Genomic DNA, 9,810 nt, shown 5'->3' with positions numbered 1-9,810 from the left:
AGACTCGCTTACTAAGTTTCGTTAAGTGCTTATATAAATTAATCAAGTACCAAGATCTAGTCACTATAAGCATTCAATGTCTTTTAAGCAGCCTGCAACATATATCAAGACTGTTCGTGATACTACATCAATCGAGCGCAGACAGGGCGTTCAGTATAATTTGTCAGTGGTATCGATACTATCCATTTATCGACAATCGATAGGTTTATCGAGTTAATCGATCTAATTTCGTCAGTTCGATCGGTGAGCGATGGAGGTCGCTGTGGGAACGCCACCGTGGATGCGTAGTCATTCCACTTGGCAAAGAATAATTAAGGTAATACTTACAGAATTTTTTTGTTGGCATTGTGGCTTTTTAGTTGTACCAAATAATGTTTGTAAATACACGTCTGTAACAATACACGAACTAGATTAGTCGGTTGTGGATGGTTAATGTTAGTGTTGAAAATTATTTGAATTGTATTGTTTCATATATAAATTAAAACGTTACTTTAAGCTAGTTTTATTATGTAGGGTGCAAATCTAAATCACTTTTATCATTTATTAATAAATTTTAGTGACTTGACGTGACTGCTATTAAGATTAAGACAATATAAAAGCTTTATTTTAACATAAAACAAAATGTTTGTCTCTCAGAGGTAAGGTAGAGTTAGACATGAAAGAATTAGTAATTATGATTAATGATGTTTGTCATTATTTTATTATTGCGACCACCGGCGAGATATCCGCCTAGAATATTTGGATTGTGGTTTAATTACCTCCTATTGTGGTCAGTGATTCGAATCTATTGTGAGCACGATTACCTATATGGTATACATAACATATTATGTATGTATTGTGTCTGTAAGTAGATTTATACAATAACCTAATGAGTAAGGTAACTACAAAACTCTTTGGTTATAATTATGTCGTCAGTATCTAAGAACCGTATCTCTTTGAAGATTAATCTTTTTAAATCTAAAAAAAAGGTTTTATATCGCTTGATATAAGATATATTTTTAAAAAAAAGATCGACTCGCCAAGAACATTGCAATGGAACGCAGTAATCTCTGAAGTATACAGCCATACTTCGTATGGAATTTTAGCGTCCAGAAATTTCTACAATCGCAGTTCGGAATTTGAAATTGAAAAAGCGGGAAATTAGGCAATCGAATGCGGGGGCGTTGGGCGTGCCGGGGCGTGGCCTGGCCCTTTCGGACGTGCTTTATCGTGCCATATCGTAACCAAATAACAAAGTAAGGTGTTTTAACATGTAGCAATTGGATTTATTACTAGAAGATATTTTATTTAGCGCAATAAATTTCATTGTTGTAAGAAATATATTTATTGCCACTCTCATGCTATTCTTTAAATCAACTTCAGACTACCGTAACAGCCTGTGAGTGTCCCACTGCTGGGCTAAAGGCCTCCTCTCCTCTTTTTGAGGAGAAGGTTTGGAGCTTATTCCACCACGCTGCTCCAATGCGGGTTCAGACTACACTTGCCTACAATTAATAAATAAAAGTAAAGGTAATCAAATATCGAAATTTTTAAATATGAAATTAATATTTCTTAATTTAGTAGTAGTAGTATCATAACACTATGTGGACTATGAATTATAAATGATAAAAAATACAAGTTATTAACAGATTAAAAAACATAAGCATCACTTAAATAAACATTATGCGATGAATAAAAAAAATATCGGCAATGATTCGCAAATATACATTATGACGCGTCAAAATCATTTTGTCTCAACGTCGATGACGAGAGCGATCTCAGGGAACGCTCCAGATACCATCGGTTATATGCACAAACTTATATTTGCTCACCATTGAATTGTATTTAAAAGGAATACGGTTCAAATTCCTTTGTTCTCTAATTTTATTTATCTTTGTTGGTAAATTAATGTGTCAATCGCCCCTCCTTCGAGAGGTGCGTTATTAATAATCACGTCTATTTGGCCGTGAGAAACGTCCCATCTCGGAGCATCTCATCTCATCTCATCTCAAGTGAGTGGCTATTCATTTTGTCGAGATTACATATTATAAGGTTATTGAAGGTTTTGCTACGCGCTTATGTAATTAATTTTATTTTATTTTCATCTTAGGATGGGAATTAGATGAGTCATTGGATGTTCTATGAATTATTATTTTTTTGTGTACGGTATATTTGTTGTGGTTCTGTTTTGTTGACGGTTTGTGAGATGGTTTCAACAATGGTAAAATAAATTACATTTTTCACTATGACTACAACGATTAATATGTATAGTTAAGAGTATTATCATTATTTGGTAAGGCATTGTAATGTTTTGAAATACAACTAATTTTTAATCCATTTAAAGTTTTGACTCAACTCTCAAAAGCGATTGCTGTTCTTTAACACTGCGAGTTGTCACTCTTATTCCTTTCTCGACTCAATGTTGATTACAACAACGAAATATTTCCTGTTGAAATTTTCAACTTCGAACTTTAAGCGAAAGAGGGTTTAAATTATTTATTTTTAAGTCTTTCTTTATTTGTTTTATTATGTAAAGTTCATCAATTACTCCTTACGTTCTTGAAAAAAAATTTAAAAAAACAAAGGTTAATAATTTATATACACACCAGAAGTTTCGCAATAAAAATACATAGAAAAAGTTTTAAGGTTAGCATAAAATAAATAATATCAAAATCTATGTATATATTTTAAATAAGTTAATTAAATAACGTTGACGCAAGTTAACGGAAAGTGAATGTGATTTTCATTTCGACATAAATTGAGCAAATTAAGACTTGGAAATTTCTTACAAAGCTATTTAAAAAAAATTGAATTTCTTTATCAACCTCCTTGCTCTATTGGATAATTATCTTCATTATATATATATATATATATATATATATATATATATATATATATATATATATTACATATTACATTATATTCTACATTATTGTAATGTAATGTGTACCTTTAAATGGAGAGGTAAATAAAATTAATAATTCTTTAAAAATAGAGTTGCTATTATTCTTTTGAAAAGAAAAATATTTATAGAAATGAGGTTAACATAATTATCTCATTTTTCAGCTAAAAAAAGATATATAATTAGATAGATATATAGATAATGAATCTATATAGACGTAAAATAACATCTAGTACACATTTACACTATATTATATTTATATTTATATTTACACTGGTGGTAGGGCTTTGTGCAAGCTCGTCTGGGTAGGTACCACCCACTCATCAGATATTCTACCGCAAAACAGCAGTACTTGTTATTGTTGTGTTCCGGTTTGAAGGGTGAGTGAGTCAGTGTAATTACAGACACAAAGGGATGTAACATCTTAGTTATTAAGGTTGGTGGCGCATTGGCTATGTAAGCGATGGTTGACATTTCTTACAATGCTATTGTCTAAGGGCGTTTGGTGACCACTTACAATCAGGTGGCCCATATGCTCGTCCGCCTTCCTATTCTATATAAAAAAACATTATGGGTTCTCTGACGTCACAAATATCGATAGTCTAATGCAGATTAGGCCCGTTACTCATATCTAAATTATAAAAACACTTTATTAAGTGTAGCAACATCTTAAGAAGAGCTTCGTATGAACAATGTTAATAGATCAAAAAGTAAAGATAAGCACCAGTATACATTCCCGGTTAGGTAAATCTCATTTGAATCACACAGATAGGTTAATGCATGTCAGTATGAAAGGGGCTTTACAATATATCGTGTAGAAAATTACAAATGACGCACATCAAGATCCGGGCACTATTAAATTTTTTTTGAACCACATTTAAAATTTCCAAAAATCATAAGATGATTCATAAATAATTTATCTGAAAGCCCCTGAAATGACTAATCGTAACTATAAGATTAACCTAAGTGCTACTACCGCAATTTAAATATACAAAGATTTTTTAATCCAATAAAAAATATATATTCTCATATCACAGAAGTTTCTATCACATAATAAAAACGCGGTGTGTTAATTAATTTGTTTAATTATCTTTAATTAAAAACGAGTATTTTATCACACTTCGATCAAAGATTAAATAACTGTCAATATGAATTTAAATAGTTTAACATAAAATACTTAAAAATTAAACATAATTATCTTTAATTTAGGAAATAGTGTCTACTATTTATCTAATTCAAATATAATAATAAAGATATCGCAGTAATATCGGAAATCGTACACGTCGTTTTAAAAATATACACAAAAAAGCTTTGCGCGATTTTAGCCACCAGTTTAAGGCTGTTAGCTATACATTAAGAGAGAAATTATATCGATTCTTGAGCTCACATTCCGATGAAATTGGTAATGATAAAATCTCCGGGTCATTAGGACCGTGTGAAGCACTGAACATCCGATATTGCAGACCGTTTCGAGTAAATCGCTAATTGAAACTATACAAAGAAAAAGGTTTTAAGGAACAAGGTTATTTAATAATTACGTGTTATTTTTTTAGATTTTAGATAATTGTATTGAGAAGACAAAAATGGTATATAGAATATATTAAGTAAATTATGAAAAAAGCCGATATGGCTTATTGGTAAGAACGCGTGAATCTTAACCGATGATCGTGGGTTCAAACCCGGGCAAACACGACTGAATTTTCATGTGCTTAATTTGTGTTTATAATTCATCTCGTGCTTGACGGTGAAGGAAAACATCGTGAGGAAACCTGCATGAAATTCTGCCTCATGTGTATTCCACCAACCCGTATTGGTGCAGCGTGGTATATATGCTCCAAGCCTTCTTCTCAAAAAGGGAGAGGAGGCCTTAGCCCAGCAGTGGGACATTCAGGCTGTTACTGTAAGTAAATTATTATTTTATGATAGTATACTATAGTTCCGTTTTTGTTTTATTAGTGGCTCGTTGCACTAGATCAACGATAACGCTAGTTTGTGAGGCAGGTCTAGACGTCCCGGGCTTAGGTCTACGTTACCGGGTCATGCTATTAAAAAGTTTAGACTTATTTTTAAGAGTTGTCAGTAGCATCTCAGTTAGATTTTGCATCTCATCGGATTATAAGAAAAGGCGTTATTATTACTGGATGCGATGGGCCACTTAGGCTCAATGCACATTATCTTTACAAATTAACATGGGAATTATGGAATATATGACACTGCTTAGAGCATAGTGCAAGCAGCGTCATATAACCTCTTTGGCCCGACTGATAGATGAAGCATATAAACGCAAAATAAGCAAAAAATTAATTGGTGCTCGCTTGGATTTGAACCTGAAATCTTCGGTTAAGTTTCACATATTCTAACCACTGGGTCATTTCGATATCACACAGTATATTAATTAATTTGGGAGTCTGGTTGGGGTTATAAAAAATTGAAAATGCACCGTTCCCTAGATTTTGAGGAATCTCGAGGAATTCTAACTACAGAATCAAAGATTAAATTTCTTCGAATACATTTTCATGTCATGGTATTTTTTATTTATAACATAATTTTATACATATGAATAAGACGATAAATTCGTTTTTATAGTATTATTATTTAGTGGTAGGGCTATGTGCAAGCCTGGGCAGGTACCACTCTTACGTCACATATTCTACCGCTAAACGCCTTGTGTTCCGGTTTCGAGGGTAAACAACCTACTGTAAACTAAAAAAAAGATCTCCTGTGAAGTGCCTATTTTTTATATTCGGCCTTTTGTATTTACAGTAGCGATTTGATCTTTACGTTCGTATATTAATGGCAATGGGCATAAATTAGGCTTACTCTCACTGTTTATATTCAAAGTGGAGCGTTTATCGTCGTACGCCCTATATTTCATCACCTTTGTTACTCATAAAAATTAGATAAACGTGATTTTAGTGTGACACCTTCACATTAAAATATGATGACTTATAGAAACCTGTTTGCGCATTTACGAGTAAGCGTGTGCATACAGACGATATGACGCTAGCTCGCGCAAACGAAATGTCCAGTAGTTAAATTGCTATAATAATAATTATTATTTATTTATTTCTTTAAGTCTACAAAGAACAATAATCCTTACTAATATTATAAATTACACTTTCACGTCCTAACCCAATCGATCATCATGACATTTTACATACACGTTGTCAAAGGTACAGAAAAGGACGTAAGTACCTAAAAACATGCCCCCCTCTCTTCTCACAGGCGGGGGAAGCCGCGAGCGGAAACTAATTAGAAGATATAACAAAAATGAATTATATTATTTGTTTATAAATTTAAGATACTAGTTTTCGCCTGCGGTTTCTTACTTACTTTAGTAAGTAAGTAAGAAACCACAGGCTTAGTAGCCTACGTACTTACTCAAGGTTCAAGCTTGTTTTATACCGAATTTTATCAAATTTGGTTCAGTTATCTGGAGTAAAGCGAAACAGACAGACATAGTTACGCATTTATGATAGTATTGAAATAAAGGTTTAGGAAGAAAAAGTAGTACATAAGTAATACATTTTAAACTAACCAACCTCAGTACTAGTATAGACTATATTACAGTAGGCAGGTATCGGGTATGTGTCTACCTCGATGGTCTAGTGGTTAGCTTATAAGGATGCCGATCTCGAGGGTTTGGGTTTAAGGCCCAGGTTGAGCTATTAAAAAGCCATCGAGTTATTCCGTCGAAAGACTCGGTAGCAAGTAGCAGCCTGATGTCTAGAAATTGGTAGTATTTCATCTTCCATTCCTCGGAAAGTATGTAAATCCGTTATGCACTGTATGCCGGGTGAAATCGATAAGAATCATTACAGCAATGCAGTAATTTTTGGCTAGTAAGGTCAATCACATAAATCATTTATTGTATTTGAAGGCTAAAATGATCTTTTTTCGCATTATCAAGGCACCTTGAATACAAACTCGACATTAACACCAGCATATCATATCCTAATTTTATACATAAAAAAATCTTTAAGCATCGTACTGATGAAATCTAACCTCATCTATTAATTTTATCGCTTGACACCTCATTCTGTTGCCACTTATCAGCCACTAAACCTATACGATTTACTTTCAAAATCACATTAATGTCAGACTCGGAAACTTCTGCTTTATGTAAAGTGCATTGATAATAATCGGAGCCATTCTCAGGTGGAGAGGCGAGATGGGGATACGTATTTGTTGGCGTGTGAGTGAGATAGATGACGTTGAATAGAAACATCAAAATTTTACAGCGTTTTTATTGCGCTCACGCCGATCAGTGTTTACATGTAAGCGTCCGGTATAGTTTCGGTCCATCGTGGTGCAGGTGGATTTTTAGTTGGAATATTGAGGTAGGTACGCAGTTCTAAACTCATTTGTTTATATATTCTGAAATTATGATTTATGATAAGTATGTAAATATACAAATATAAGTTTAATATAAGCAAAAGTTTTTTTTTAAATATTTTAGATTTTTATACTTAGAACATTTTTTTCTGCAATATTATTGAAAGGTGTGATGACTTACAACTACCAGTCTCGACTTCGTACGGATACAATTCAAACAAAGTAACCACTATAATTTAGTTGAAAACTTCTGCTTCAAATTACAGATTGCAATAAAAAAGTATTTATTATTAAATAGTATGGGGTCAACGTAAAATCCCTGCTTCGTGAGCGTCTACGTCGCAAAAAGAGTAATTATACTATATTTCAAGTCAATCGGACCTGATGAGTCAATCAGCCAGTTATATTTCGCTTACATATTATATAACTTTTATATAAAAATATGTTGTATATAGATTCTGGTGGTAGTACTGGTGGTAGGACTTTGTGCAAGCTGGTCTGGGTAGGTACCACCCACTCATCAAATATTCTACCGCAAAACAGCAGTACTTGTTATTGTTGTGTTCCGGTTTGAAGGGTGAGTGAGCCAGTGTAATTACAGGCACAAGGGATATAACATCTTAGCTCCCAAGGTTGGTGGCGCATTGGCTATGTAAGCGATGGTTGACATTTCTTACAATGCCAATATCTAGGGGCGTTTGGTGACCACTTACCATCAGGTGGCCCATATGCTCGTCCGCCTTCCTATTCCATATAAAAAAAAATTATAGCGATAATAATATTAATAATAACAACTGTATATTTCCGACTGTTTGTCGAAGCCCTTCTCTCCTCTCGAGGAGGTTTTGTAATTTAATCCAACACGTCGCTCCAAGTGTGAAACTCATTTAGCAGAATATAATCCGTTACAGTTGGTACTCTCACGATGTGATATATAAGTACAAGTTAAAGATTTACAAGCACAAGATATTTCTAGAAATTGAAATATAGCTCATCATATAAGTACTACCGTCAAGCATTAGCTGGTTACAAATTTTACACAAGGTTGAAATTATTTTGTTGGACAATGTACATATACCCTTTCACAACAACATCCCAGATGATGTTTAAAAATGTTCAAATTAAAAATTAAAAAAAAAATCGTTAAAGCACGCTTGTGTGTAACCTATTATAAAAGTTATGAGTTCTTATGAACTCTGTCATCTTCAATGTCACTAGAAAACGGGGACCAACTTAATCTGGACTCCTGAAGTTATGCTACTTTGATGTAGAAGCCATTGAAATAGAGCGGTATTGTAAAATTAGGAATGTAATATATTGTAGGTACTTGAAAATATTTTGTTTTAGATGTTATTTTCCTTTTTTGTCATGCAATAAATTATTTTCACCTTACTACACGTAGCACTGCTGGTGTAGTGGTATCATGCAAGATTCCCATTCTTGCGACCCGGGTTCGATTCCCGGGCAGTGCAGGTTTCTTTTGCCATATATTATTTAGTTTTTTTACCTGAATTTTATTTTTCTATGTATTTTATCTATCTTTTATTTTTTATTTATATTATGAAGTAAATCATAAATAAGTTTTGTGTAATGCACTAGATTTATACATATGACAATTCCTTCGTTTATCTACCTATTTACCTAGTTCCTACGTATTAACCTGAGAATCGATTAACAAATTACATTTCTTTTACTACATAATTATTAGATATATAATATAAATACATTACAATATAAAAACATCTATGTCATGCCGTATCTTTTTTAATGTTTTTTTTAAATATTATTTTTAAATATTATATGTACATTAAACAAAATATTTATTAGTCATCAAAACTTAAAACAAAAGCACTTACTCATTAATACTCATTATCTTGACAAAATACCAATCGTATTTCAAGTGTGATCGCGGTAGGTTGACATGGGAATCAAAACGCTTACAAGCGCCAGAAATACCACCGAACATTCCAACATAACTATGGGAACTTAACAAATTAGGCAAATATATTTTGGCATATTTTCACAAATGTGAGTCATTGGAGGGACCATTTATATACATATAATATTATAATATATAAGTTAAAGATGGATAAATCTGAAGAAATTCTATATATTCTTATAAAACTGACCTATGTACATACAATACAGCCAGTATTCTGTCAAGGAGTGTTTCAGCTTCAACAAGAGCAACTACTCCTTCAAATACTTTGTCTGGACCCAACGACGGTGCAGGTAATATTATTAGTAACTCATAGCAAACTGCAATTTTTGCCCTTCCTGAAAAAAATATAGTGATTCTTCCCCATTCAGTTTTATATTTATTACATTTATTTCTATAAAGTTCGTACAGTGTCGCGGATAACCTTTATAGTAACTTATTATCTATTAAAAATATTAGTTTTTAATAGGTTTAACAATTTTATTTGGCTTAATATGACTGGAAGCTTTAGCGCACCTGAAGAGGTCTGTGTCCAACAGTGAACTGCGATTGGCTGAAAGATGATGATTAAATATATAAATAGTACTGAAATGTGTCAGCCATTTTAAAAAAAAGATTTTTGTTTCGGAAAGATGTAACTATCTAACATCCTCTA

The 9,810-nt window shown here is 32.7% G+C and overlaps 1 non-coding gene across 1 annotated transcript; it reads left to right on the top strand.

Moving 5' to 3' along the window:
* Positions 1-8,617: 8,617 nt before the first annotated feature.
* Positions 8,618-8,688, top strand: Trnag-ccc (transfer RNA glycine (anticodon CCC)). The gene has a single exon. It is a non-coding gene; the product is annotated as a tRNA-Gly (tRNA).
* The last annotated feature ends 1,122 nt before the right edge of the window (positions 8,689-9,810 follow it).

Source organism: Nymphalis io, chromosome 3 (assembly GCF_905147045.1).
Source record: "Nymphalis io chromosome 3, ilAglIoxx1.1, whole genome shotgun sequence".
NCBI lineage: Eukaryota > Metazoa > Arthropoda > Insecta > Lepidoptera > Nymphalidae > Nymphalis > Nymphalis io.
Note: the sequence above shows the minus strand (reverse complement) of the source record. Positions and strands in the feature narration are given on the sequence as shown.